Source organism: Cuculus canorus, chromosome 5, assembly GCF_017976375.1.
Source record: "Cuculus canorus isolate bCucCan1 chromosome 5, bCucCan1.pri, whole genome shotgun sequence".
NCBI lineage: Eukaryota > Metazoa > Chordata > Aves > Cuculiformes > Cuculidae > Cuculus > Cuculus canorus.
In genome coordinates, this window is record NC_071405.1 from 3,137,767 (window position 1) to 3,151,584 (window position 13,818).

The 13,818-nt window shown below is 50.6% G+C and overlaps 1 protein-coding gene across 3 annotated transcripts in view; it reads left to right on the top strand.

The window, feature by feature from the left end:
- The window catches only part of GNG2 (G protein subunit gamma 2), a 32,780-nt gene that overhangs the window by 11,438 nt on the left and 7,524 nt on the right, over positions 1-13,818 (top strand). Inside the window, exon 2 of one of the 3 annotated variants that reach the window (XM_054068422.1) lies at positions 1,409-1,473. The exons of the other annotated variants lie outside the window; for them this stretch is intronic. The gene's annotated coding sequence lies outside the window, so the exon portion shown is untranslated. The remainder of the gene's footprint in view (positions 1-1,408; positions 1,474-13,818) is intronic. 3 annotated transcript variants of the gene reach the window in all.

Sequence of the window (13,818 nt, forward strand, 5' to 3'; positions counted from 1 at the left end):
TTTTTTTTCTCTTTTAATTTTCTTTATTTTTTTTCCCCTAGAAACCTGCTGAAATCGCCCACATTTAGTGTTGATCCTCCGCCTGCAGCTTGGGATCTGGCCATCAGCAAACGCTTTAGTCATTTAATGGGTATCTTAGTGATGCCGTAGCACAACAGCTTTGTAGTGAAACCTTTCTCAGGGTAGGTGTTCACACTGGCCCAGGTTGCCAGGAGAAGCGGTGGGATTGGATGGGCTTTAAGCTCCCTTCCAACCCAAACCATTCTGTAACGCTATGATAACTGCAGCCTCAAAATATGGGTTTTACCCCACAACTCACACCTAAGGCACACCAAATCTCCAAAAGGAATTGCAAAGCTCTCCCATCTCATAGAATCAGAGAATGCTTGAAGATGGAAAAGACCTCCAAGTTCCTCCAGTCCAGTTGTCAGCCCACCACTACCATGCCTACTAAATCATACTGGATGATCTTAGAGGTCTTTTCCAACCTTAATGATTCTGTGATTCTAAGTGTCACACCTACACCCTTTTTGAACCACTCCAGTGATGGAGATTCCACCACTGTCCTGGGCAGCCTCGGCCAGGGCTTCACCACTCTTTCTGTAAACAAATTTTTCCTCATATCCAATCTAAACCTCCTCTGGTGCAACTTGAGGCCGTTTCTTCTCATCCCATCGCTTGTTACTTCAGAGCAGAGCCCAGCACCCACCTGACCACAACCTCCTTTCAAGCTGTTGTAGACAGTGATGAGGTCTCCCCTCAGGCTCCTTTTCTCCAGGCTAAACAACCCCAGGTCCCTCAGGTGCCTCTCATAACCCTTGTTCTTCAGCCCCTTCCCCAGCTCTGTTCCCTTCTCTGGATGCCCTCCAGCCCCTCAATGTTCTTCTTGGAGTGAGGAGCCCAAAACTGATCTCTTTGTGGTGCATCCACTCTTTGAACAGTGGCTTTAAAGGCACCAGCTCTGGATGCTGTGAAAAACCTGAAAATGAGATAAAAACAGGGGAAAAAAAGGCTCCATAGCGTTGCTGCTTTGATGTCGGGGATGGGAAGACAAACACAAGGCAGCAGCACTGGGGTTTTGCTCTACTCTAGCAGGTAGGCTGTGACCTGTTTGCTGTATTTGAAACTTGAAATAGAGCCTTATGAGTAATGTGGTTCAGGTGCTTATCACTAATTAATTAATTCTTTTGTACAATGGGTACCTAATTAAAGCAGTCTAAGGTGATTCCTGGAGGGGGCTTAAACTAATGGGATAGTTAACGGGGTTGTTTCTTTGCTGATGTAACTTGTTGGGTGATTCCCAGCGGCTGGGAAGGTTTATTAGGCTTCGTGTGAGTGTTACTTAAAATAAACCTCTAATAAAGGTTTGGTTCAGGTGAAATCATCAGAGAATGATTCCTCATTGCAGTGATTTCTGGAGCTGAGGGCTTCGTGTGCTGCAGGAGTTGTTTGGCACAGCGACGGTCTGGAGCGGTGAGTGAAAGGAGAAGGTTTGGGGTTGTTTTAGCCGGGCTGAAAAATGTACTGCAGAAGGATGAGTCCGGCGAGCTGGAACTGTGGCAGGGGCTGGTGCAAAATCATGGAATGGTTTGGGTTGAATGGGACCTCAAAGCCCATCCAGTTCCACCCTCCTGCCATGGGCAGGGACACCTCCCACTGGGTCATCTTTGTGGCCTCCTCTGGACTCGCTCCAACAGATCTGTGTCTTCCCTGTGCTGAGGACTCCAGAACTGAGTGCAGCTCTTGGTCTAGGAAACAGGCACCACCTCCCAGGTGTCCAGAAAAGAGCAGAAACCCTCCCCCAAAAGCTCTTTTTTCCCATGGAGAGACCTCTAGAAAAAAACAAAATCACCCTTTAATTAGAAGCATCGTCGCACCTATGATTTCTAGGTTTCTTCACTTCTTGATTCCTTCCCAAAACCAACTCAAATTGATTCTGAAATCAATTCTTTGTATGCGCGTTGCTCAGAAATCCCAGTTCCCTGCTGCTTGTCCCAGGAAAAAGATGGTTAATTATGCTGAGGAAGCAATGAGATGCTGTACCAGGAAAAGGAGTTCAACATCTGTTCCTACGGCGCTGAACTCCTGACCCTTAATTAGGGAAGCAGCCAAAAGCTACTATTCCATGTTAATTAACTGATGCATTCTCGCTTGCAGTTTTTAACATCCTGCTCTTAAGTATTTGCCAGGGTCAAGACAAAGACCTTTAGGGGAAGGTACAAAATGAGGTTTGAAGGCCAAGGGAAGAAAAAGGGAGTGCTGTAAGGACATCAGGAAAAACTTCTTCACAGAAAGGGTTCTCAGCCCTGGCAGAGGCTGCCCAGGTTGGTGGTGGAGTCCCCATCCCTGGAGGGGTTTAAAGGACGGGGAGATGAAGTGCTCAGGGATCTGGTTTAGTAGTGGACAGGGATGGCTGGACTTGATGATCTCAAAGATCTTTGAGCACCCTGATCCAGTGGGAGGTGTCCCTGCCCATGGCAGGGGGTTGGAACTGGATGGGTTTTGAGGTCCCTTCCAACCCAAAGCATTCCATGATTCTCGGGTCTCCCTTTACAGCAGAAACTCCTGCCCTGTAGAGTAACAGACCACCCAGCGCGCTGCCACTGCATTGGTAGGAAAGAGCCTCACGGGATGGATTTTGGTAGTAGGGTTTCAATGGGATTTTTTTATTTGGTCAGTTCATTTATGCTTTTATTGTACAACTGCTGCTCCGTTGGTGTGTGGGTGTTGGTAGAGCTGGGTTACCTCCAGCTTCCCCCTGGCACGGTTATATTGGAGACACTCCAGCCTGGGAAGAGTCATCCCCTCAGGAAGTGTTTTGCTAGGCTGGGAATAATCCTGAAGAAAGGGTTTGTTGTGTTGCAGAGCGTGGCTACGAGGGGCTGGAGCGTGTTCAGAGCTGGGGAAGGGTCAAGAGCTCCAGGGTTCTGGGATTGATTGAGGGCGCTGGGGCTGTTTATCCTGGAGAAGAGGAGGCTGAGGGGAGACCTCATTGCTCTCTGCAGCTCCTGGGAAGGAGGTTGTGGTGCGGTGGGTGCTGGGCTCTTCTCCCAAGTAACAAATGGAAGCATGAGAAGAAAGGGCCTCAAGTTGCCCCAGGGGAGGTTCAGATTGGATATTGGGAATTATCACTTCACTGAAAGAGTGGTGAAGCCCTGGCAGAGGCTGCTCAGGGCAGTGGTGAAGCCTCTGGAAGGGCTCAAAAAGAGTTTGGCCGTGGCACTTGGGGATATGGTTTAGCAGGCACAGTGGTGTTGGGCTGACAGTTGGACTGGATGAGCTGAGAGGTGTTTTTTCCAACCTTAACGATTCTATGATTCTAATGGCATGTTTCCAAGAAACCCTCATTTTCTGGGTAGTGCCAGTGGTTTTAGGGGGTTTTTGAAGCTGCATGTTCTCCTCTCGGGCAAGTTGATTAAAATGAAATGCAAACAACTAAGAGCATTAGTGGTTTTTAAAATCTAGGTAGGATGATGGCTGACTGCAGCTTGAAGAGAGAAACAGCTGCATCCTTTACTGCAAGGGTTTCACTGCAAGCCCACCTGGGAATTTATCATAGAATCCTGGAATGGTTTGGGTTGGAAGGGACCTCAAAGCCCATCCATTCCCACCCCCTGCCATGGGCAGGGACACCTCCCACTGGATCAGGGGCTCCAAGCCCCATCCAACCTGGCCTTGAACACCTCCAGGGATGGGGCAGCCACCACTGCTCTGGGCAAAGTTTGCAGGATAGAGGCTCTTTGCGATCCTACTCCTCTGCTCACGTGAGCTGCTGCAAGCCTTCAGTCTCCTGCTTGCGTCTGGGTTTGTTTTAACATTTTGTTAAATTAAAACAAAAACTGAAAAACAACAACAAAACCCCCAGCCCTGAAATCATTTTCGTTTTCAGTGACGTGCAGCGGTGGCATTGCGCAGCCCTGCTGGCGACCACAGAGGTGGAGCTTCTGCTTGAACCCTTTGCTGTGGGAGAGCCTGAAAGGCTGCGCAGGGGATGGTGTGGTAGGATTCCTCTCCTATGAGACCTCATCTGGAGTCCTGTGTCCAGTTCTGGAATCCTCAACATGAGAAGGAGATGGAGCTGTTGGAACAGGGGGAAGAGGAGGCCACAAAGATGATCAGAGGGCTGGAGCACCTCCCATATGAGGACAGGCTGAGAGAGTTGGGGTTGTTCAGCCTGGAGAAGAGAAGGCTCCAAGGAGACCTTATAGCGACCTTCCAGTACCTGAAGGGGCTACAGGAAAGCTGGGGAGGGGCTGTTCACAAAGGCTTGTGGGAATAGGATGAGGGGCAATGGGGATAAACTGGAGAGGGGCAGATTTAGGCTGGACATAAGGAAGAATTTTTTCCTGATGAGAGTGGTGACACACTGGCACAGGTTGCCCAGGGAAGTTGTGGCTGCCCCATCCCTGGAGGTGTTCAAGGCCAGGTTGGATGGGCCTTGGGCAGCCTGATCCAGTGGGAGGTGTCCCTGCCCATGGCAGAGGGGTGGAACTGGATGATCTTTAAGGTCCCTTCCAACCCAAACTATTCTATGATTCTATATGTCCCGTTGTCACACCAAAACGGGACAGCCAAGGTCTTTTTCTTGCTGTGCCACCACACCAGCAGACAGCGAGGAGCCCGGCTGTTGCCTGACAGGTGCTGCCCTTGCTTGGAAGCATTGCCACAAAGCGTGCCTGGGTGTGGAGAGCATGATTAGGGGACTGCCAGAGGTCAGAAATAAGTTCACAGAACGATGGGGACATTTAATCTTGATGAAAACCCAGACCATGGGAAGATGATGATGCTCGGCTGCAGTTTTGCTTGCCTGGACTGTTGGACCAGGTATTTGGCCATCCTTATGCCTTAGGATTTGGCCAAGCACCCTGGGCACCCATCCTCCCCGCACCTGATGTGCGCACACCCCTGGGTTTATCCCTTTTGCATTTAAAAAAAAAAAAAACCAAACATTTTCCATAATTTTTCCCCAAATCACAGAATCACCAGGTTGGAAGGGACCCATTGGATCATCGAGTCCAACCACTCCTAACACTCCCTAAACCATGTCCCTAAGCACTTCATCCACCCGTTCCTTAAACACCTCCAGGGAAGGCGACTCGACCCCCTCCCTGGGCAGCCTCTGCCAGTGAATGATGGTAGGGTGGCTTTTCCTTTTCAGAGCTACCTCCCCGAAGGCCCTGGGGGCAGGCAGGATGTTGCTCTTTGGCTTGCTGGGAATCTCCAGCTCCCTTGCAGCCAAGAGGACAACTGTGTCCGGGGGTGCATCCAGCGCTACATCGCCATCCCGGCGAGGGAGGGGATTGTCCCGCTCTGCCCCACACTGGGACAGCCCCACCGTGAGTGCTGGGGGCAGTTTTGGGCACCACAGGATAAAAAGGATCCGAAGCTACTGGAGAGGGTCCAGAGGAGGCCACAAAGTTGGTGAAGGGTTTAGAGGGGAAGCTGTATGAGGAGCGGCTGAAGTCACTTTGTCTCTTCAGCCTGGAGGAGACCTCATTGCAGTTACAGCTTCCTCACAAGGGGAGGAGGAGGAGCAGGCGCTGAGCTCTTCTCAATAACAGGACCCAAGGGAATAGCAGGAAGAAATGCCATGGAGGGTTAAATTGGGCATTAGGAACAGACTCTTCCCCCAGAGGGTGGTGGAGCACTGGAACAGCTCCCAGGGAAGCAGTCACAGCCCCAAGGCTGAAAATATTCCAGAAGCGTTGGGACAACACCCTCAGCCCCACAGTGTGAATGTTGGAGTTGTCTCGTGCAAGGATAGGAGTTGGACTTGATGAGCCTGGTGGGCTCTTTCCAACTCATCTCGTTGTGTGATTCTATGGTTCTGTGATTCTACAGCTTTGTCAGCCAGGAAAACAATGATGCTATGAAACCCCTGACCTTCAGCACAGGGATTGGCATCCCTGGCAGTGTTCCCAAAGCCATAAAATCATCACATGGCTTGGATGGAAGGGACCTTTAGAGGTCATCCAGTCCAACCCTGCTGCACGAGCAGGGATGCCGGAGCCTTGTGCCAACTCTGGAGCGGATTCATGCTCCCTTCCCCATGGTACCCGGCTGGAGAGAGCCATCATTCCCTACGAAGGGTGGCAGGAGGGAACAGAGCCATCGTTCCTGGCTGTGCTGTCTGGCAGCTGATCTTTCACCTGAATGATCTCTTAAAAAACAACAGACTGAGAAAAAAAAAGAAAGGAAGTCTAAAGTTGGTTTCTGTTTGCCTTCGTTTTGAGCCGTTAGGATGCCTGTGAGAAAATAAAAAGCTGAGCTTCTCGCTTTCGCCTGACACGCGCAGTGTGGTGACTTCTCCAGGCAAAAAGGACAAAGCCATCTGAGACCTAAAATGACCCATGGGGTTGGAGCTGCCTCCATTGCAGCTGCCCCAACCCAGCTCTTCTCTGGGTCCGTATGTGTCCCTTCAGAAGAAGGTTTCTCCTGGAGCCTCAGAGTGGGTGGACTGCTCTGGCACACATTCAGCTCTTCAAACAGATGGATTCCCAGGGCAGTGGTGGTGTCTCCGTCCCTGGAGGTGTTCAAAAAATGTGTAGACATGGCCCTTTGGGACATCATTTAGTGGGCACGCTGGTGTTGGGCTGATGTTTGGACTGGATGAGGTTAGAGGTCTTTTCCAACATTAATGATCCCATGATTCTATGAGTCTATGGATATAGCTAAAACCTTTACTGCTTGCAAACTTCATGGAAAAGCATGCTATTGACTGCAGATTGAGGTCTGGGCTGCAGTCATGGTTGTCTCTGGCAGCACAAGGTGGATGGATGGGACATTCCAAGCTGGGCTCTCTGCAAAGCCATCTCCAGGGCTGAACTCTTTATTTAGTAGTATCATGGAAACATTAAGGTTGGAAAAGACCTCTAAGCTCATCCAGTCCAACCATCAGCCTAACACCATCGTGCCTGCCAAACCATATCCAAGCACAAAGCTAAGAAGGCAATGGATTTTGCACCTTCACTGAAGGCCACACACCAAAACCCTCTGACATAGGCAAAACACCGGCATCGGGGCCGGAACGGGCACCCATCCCACCTCGCCCCTTTTTCGCAAGGGGGATGGGATGCTAGTGTGATAGTGAAACCGTTTCTATGGAAACAAGCTCATTTTCCACTCTGACACCTTTTAATTAATGAATTTATTTATTTACTGGCATCTCTGCAAGCTACTCTTAAGTGATTGAAAGACTGTTGGGTACCGAGTGTGACAAAATGGACATTGGAAAAGGGAATAAAACCCCTGGGGATTAGGAAAGCAAAAGCGGTGTGATGGGAGCCCATGGGCACAAATCGAGGTTTTGTTTGCTTAGAGGAAATAATGAAATGTGTAATTTGGGTGGATTAGGGCTCCTTTCCCAGCCAGGTCTGCAACTGCTGTCAAGATCAATGTCACTACACCAGTTCCCACTCTCTGGAAACTCAGCTCGTTGCTATTTTCCTTCCGTCTGTAATATTTTTACGTTTCTCTGTATATATTTAGCAATACTTTTTCAGCTGAGCTGCCTGTTTTTAGCGATGGCTTTTAGCAAAAGCAACAGGATGGCTTGGAAAGCCACCCAGTCCACACCGGGGTTCCCCATGTTCCAGCTGGCTGGTGACCAGCACCATGGGCTGCGGGGAGGGCAATGGCACAGCCGTCAGCTTGGTTGTCCCTTCTGGATGCTGCGTCATGCCTGGTTTGTGGGGAGGAAAAGGGCAATTTTCAGGTAAGCCTGCTCACCTCAGCATGAACTGAGGTAATTTGGGCTGACGCTTGGACTGGATGATCGTAGAGGTCTTTTCCAACCTTAATGATTCCATGATTCTGTGACCTGTATTGGTCCAGAATGCCCGAAGCAATCCCAGTGTGAATGAGAGCTGGATCGTATCCCAGCCTGGCACCTTTTCTGGACCAAAAAAATACTTCTGGGTGACTCCATGGACTGGATTTGTCAGTGTTTGATACTTGGTAGGAACAGCTCAGAGTGCTGTGTCCCCAAAATCCTGGCTGTTCCAGTGGGGTTTGCCTACTTTCATTGAATCATGGAATGGTTTGGGTTGGCAGGAACCTCAAAGCCCATCCAATTCCAACCCCTCTGCCATGGGCAGGGACACCTCTCACTGGATCAGGGGCTCCAAGCCCCATCCAACCTGGCCTGGAACCCCTCCAGGGATGGGGCAGCCACCACTGCTCTGGGCAACCTGGGCCAGGGCCTCCCCACCCTCACAGGAGAACATTTCTTCCTAGGGTGTCATCTCAATCTCCCCTCTTTCAGCTGAAAACTGTTCCCCATATTGTATCTCTGCACTCCCTGATCCAGAGCCCCTCTCCAGCTTTCCTGGAGCCCCTTTCAGTGCTGGAAGCTGCTCTAAGGTCTCCCTGGTGCCTTCTCCAGGCTGAACTCCAACACTCTTTTTGGTACAACCCACTTTACTTCCAGCCGGGTGGAAAATCATAGAATCAGTACTGGTTTCTCAATTCACGCTGGTGCACCAGTGATGCCTTTTGGATTGAAACCAAGAAGCAGGGAGGGTCCTTCTTTCACTCCAAAAAGGTGTCATTCTCAGTGGTGGGCGATGCCGTGCAGTGCTGCTTTCGGTCTTTAATGAGGAGGAACAGTGAGGTTTTGCCCTGGCAACTGTCAGCACTTTTGGTTTCTTTCCTGCAGAGCCACTTGCTTTTCCTTTCGGTTCAGCCAGGAGGTGCGAGAACATTTTTTCCCCCCAAGCAGAGAAAAAAATGCACTTTGAAGTGGAAAAAAGTCTGGAAAACCAGAATCTCATTAATCATAGAATGGAATCACAGAATCAGGAAGGTTGGAAAAGACCTCTAAGCTCATCTAGTCCAACTGCCAGCCCAGCACCCCCATGCCTACTAAACCATGTCCCCCAGTGCCACATCTACATGCTGTTTGAACCCCCTTCAGGGATGGAGACTCCCCCACTGCCCTGCGCAGCCTCTGCTGGGGCTTCACCGCTGTCAGTAAAGAAATTTTTCCTAATATCCAGTCTAAACCTCCCCTAATGTCACTTGAGGTCATTTCCTCTCATCCCATCACTTGTTACTTGTGAGAAGAGACCAACACCACCTTACCACAAGCTCTACAACTACCTAAAAGGAGGTTGTGGAGAGGAGGGAGCTGGGCTCTTCTCCCAAGTGACTGAGGACAGGACAAGAGGGAATGGCCTGAAGCTCCGCCAGGGGAGGGTCAGGTTGGATATCAGAAAAAAATTCTTCACAGTAAGAGTCATTGGGCACTGGAACAGCTGCCCAGGGAGGGGGTCGAGTCGCCTTCCCTGGAGGTGTTTAAGGAACGGGTGGATGAAGTGCTGAGGAACATGGTTTAGGGAGTGTTAGGAATGGTTGGACTCGATGATCCAGTGGGTCCTTTCCAACCTGGTGATTCTGTAATTACCACAAGCTCCTTTCAGGGAGCAATGAGGTCCCCCTTTCTGCCTCCTCCAGGCTAAACAATCCTAGTTCTCTGGGCTGCTCCTCATAAGACTTGGGTGACTAGAGAGGATACGATCCACAGGTTTAAAATGTGGAGGACCACAGTTGGGTGGGCAAAGGCCGCAGACCCCTAGAGATGAAGGATTTGTCTTGTGACACCTGTTAAATCGCAGTCCCTGCGCATTTGCACCTTCAAGAACGTAAGAAAGGACTTGGCACAGATGCTGCGATCACAGCCGGGAATAGCACTACCTTTGAACAGCGATGGACCTAAACCAGTGCAGAATGTTCTTGAGATCCCCCTTCTGTAATCTCTTAAGAGCCACCTGTTTAAGGGAATCGGACTAAATAATGACTTTGGACTTAAAATGCCATTTTTTAAAACATTTAGGAGAAATGTGGTCTCCACCCAAAAGCAACTTGAGATGAAACACAAGGGAAAAGGGAGAAAAATAGCTTGGGGCTCAGATTTTGTGAAGTTTGGGCTGGTGCAAAGCAGGTGGCAGCTTGTGCTGCCGAGGAGCTGGCAAACGAAGGCTGATTACTCTTGGAAGCAGAGCTGGCAGCTGTGGGATGCCAGGGCTCCTTAGGAGCCCAGTTTGGGAGGAAGGAATTGGATGGCAGCTTAGCAGGAGGGTTTGATTGCTCCGGCATGAAGATTTGCTCCTTTTGCAGTGGTTTTTTTTTGTGTTGCACCCAGCATTTTGCCTCAGTCAAGATTGTGGGAAAGCAGCTTGTGCCAGGTGACAGCGCTGGTGGCTGTCCAGGATGGAGCTGGATGGGGAGCAGCAGGCAACTTGGCAAATCTAAGAGCCTCGAGTTGCACCAGGGGAGGTTTAGATTGGATATCAGGAAAAAAATTCTTGATTGAGAGGTAAAGCACTGGAAGAGGCTGCTCAGGACAGTGATGTTCAAAAAATGTGTAGATGGGACACTTGGGGACATTAGTAGGCACTGTGGGTTGAGCTGATGGTTGGAGTGGGTGAACTTAAAGCTCTTTTCCAAACTTAATCATAGAACCATTTGCTTGGAAAAGACCTTTGAGATCATTGAGTCCAACTGTACCTGTCCGCTGCTAAATCATATCCCTAAGCACCTCATCTACCTGTCTTTTAAACACCTCCAGGGCTGGGAACTCAATGATTCTATAATTCAATGAAATTAATTTACTGCTGCCTTAAACGAGTCTCCAGCAGCTGGGCAGTGTGCTGGGTCAGTGCCTCCATGCCAGCTGGCCCACGGATGGGGGGCACGGGAGCAACACCAATCATCATAGAATCATGGAATGGTTTGGGTTGGAAGGGACCTTAAAGCCCATCCAGTCCCACCCGTGCCATGGGCAGGGACACCTCCCACTGGATCAGGGGCTCCAGGCCCCATCCAACCTGGCCTGGAACACCTCTAGGGATGGGGCAGCCCCCACTGCTCTTGGACAATGCTCTCCCCAGATCAGAGGAATATTTAAAGGCAGCGAAGGGTCCCTAAATACGCTTGGAGGGAGAAACGCATGCAGAAAGCAAGGTAGATGTGATCAGCTTGCTGGGGTGGAGGGTGCTGGTTGTCCCTTGGACTGGAGTGATGGTGGCTTTAACAAAGAGCAAATTAAACCCCAGTCTCATCCCATTGTGTGCTGAAATGGCAACGGGGAGCAGCTCAATGGCTGCATTTTGTTGCTTCGTGTCTTGGGTAAAAGCTGAAGATTTCAGCAAAGCCAGAGCGAGCAGAAGACGAGCAGACAGGGCTGTAAACGCTGGGTCAGTGCCCTGACATCAGGGACGTCTCTCACCGCTTGCCCAATTAAATCCCAATTTTTGGTGCCTGTTTTGGCTGGTGAAAGAAGAAAACATCATTCAGATATGTCAGTGGCTTTGCATTAAACGGAGACGAGAATAAATCAAGTGGCTTTTTTTGGAGCAGAGGTACCAGCTAGCAAAAATCAGCAGCAAAATTCCCAAGGCCAGATATTTATTGCATCCTTTTAAATGAATTCAACCTCTTGGCACACGCCGTCAATAACCTGCGACCCTTCTGCATGAGAGCCAAGTGTCACAACAACCTGGGGAGGTCCTGCGTTGTAATTACAGTGCAGAGCCCAAAAGAGGTGATACCCATGTACTTTACGTGCTAAAGATCATTAGCATGAAAACAAAATATCATCCCTACTTATTAACCTGTGGGCTCCAAGGCAGGAATCCTATTATCCAGGCACACGAGCCATTAAGCTGCTGGAATAAGACACCGTCTGTATCCCCTGGTGAGCGCCAGTAAACTTGGAAGGCAAACTTTAGCACCAAAGCATCAGGTTTGAAAAGAGGAGCAGCTGAGGGACCTGGAGTTGTTTCATCTGGAGAAAAGGAGGCTGAGGGGAGACCTCATCGCTCTCCGCAGCTCCCTGAAAGGAGGTTGTGGTGAGGTGGGTGCGGGTCTCTTCTCCCAGGTAACAGGATGAGAGGAAATGACCTCAAGTTACGCCAGGGAAGGTTTAGATTGGGTATTAGGAAAACGTTCTTTACCAAAAGAGTGGTGAAGCCTTGGCAAAAGCTGCCCAGGGCAGGGGTGGAGTCTCCATCCCTGGAGGGGATCGAAAAGCCTGTGGCTGTGGCACCTGGGGACGTGGTTTAGTAGGCACGGTGGGGTTGGACTGGACGAGCTTGAAGGTCTTTACCAGCCTCAGTGATTCTATGATTCTAAGAGCACTGTGATGGCAACAGGGTCAGGAAACATTGGGAAGCGCAGTGCAACCTTCCAGTCCCTGAAGGGGCTACAGGAAAGCAGGAAAGGGGCTGTTCACAAAGGCTTGGAGTGATAGAACGAGGGGCAATGGGAATAAACTGGAGAGGGGTAGATTTAGACTGGCCATAAGGAGGAATTTCTTCACCACGAGAGTGGGGAGGCACTGTCCCAGGTTGCCCAGGGAAGTTGTTGCTGCCCCATCCCTGGAGGTGTTCAAGACCAGGTTGGATGGGGCTTGGACCCCCTGATCCAGTGGGAGGTGTCCCTGCCCATGGCAGGGTGGGGTGGAACAGGATGGGTTTTGAGGTCCCTTCCAATCTGAACTATTCTATGATTCCATGATTTTTAGCTCTATGGCTGGGATTTTGGTGGGTAGGGTCAGGAGCTGAGCTCTGCCAGCTGGAGGGGACCTATAGATAAATAGGGGTGATGTGATGAGTGCTGGCGCGTGTCCCTCGTGTGCAATGGCTCCTTTTATTGATTGATTAGTTCTTACATCAGGTTTCTGCAGAGGGGCCAAGTGTGGTCGGGACACGTGGCCGACTCCTGGTGACACCAGGGTCCTGCAGGCTGCCTCTGGGTCCCTGGCATCATCTCAGCAGCCTGGTGCAATGGTGGGGTGCTCACATAGATGTCCCCTCCTTTGTTCCAGCAGGTCTCAGTCTTCTCTGGCCTTGTTTTTGAGGCCATCTCCTCCACCTTAGCGCCGCTAGGGCTGGATGTAGTAAGAGCATGGGAGGGGTTCCTTGCACGATGGTGCTAGCATGGTTGGATACGTGTATTTTTTTAACAGATCGGGGCTGTCACAACATTTTATACAAGCCCTCCCCGCTGCCTTGCCTCCTCCCAAGGCATTAAATTTCAGCCCCGAAGAGGCTTCTTGCCTCCAGAGCAGCAACAAACCACTCTCCTCTATATGAAATGGGCACAAAATCACTGAGAATAACATTTGCTGCATTAAAAGAAGTCCCTGTGGGATCCAAACCATGCAAAGGTACGTTGGGTGATATAGGCTTTGGTGAACCTACGTGGCCGTTGGCTTTTCCACCAGCCCAGTGCTGGTTGCCGTGCCAGAAACAGGCTGGCACCACCACCACCATCCGCTTTGTGGCTTTGCAGGGAGAACAGAAAGCAAAAGCAGGAGAGAGGCACCCTGGTAGCCTGCTGCCAGCAAAGAAACTGGAGCAGAGCTGAGAAAAAAACACAACATAAATGCTTGAACTAAACCTCAAGCAATGGCGCAGAGCTTTGCCCAATGAGGACAGACTCGGGCAGGAGCTCAGGCTGGCAGGGATGCTCGGTGGGAGCTGGGTTGTGGCTCAAGGGGGTGGATTTTGGCAGCCTTTCCCTGGGGGATGCTCTTTCCACCCTGCTCTGTGCAGCAGACGATTCGATCGCATGTGGTGCTTGGCATCTCGTCTCGCCGTGCTCGGATGTGTGGCAGGGCTCGCCGCAAGCTGGGCAACAGCTAAAAGCTTGGCTGCCAACAGCCCTCGGAGAGTTGAAACCTCTTCCTGTGCTGAAAACCTCACTGAATACAAACAAATATTGTTGCTGGGGGGCTGTGCTTGGAGAGCACGGGAGGAGCGGGGCATACGGAAGGAAACCCACAGCCTTTCTGGCTCACCGGCGGGGTATGGGACT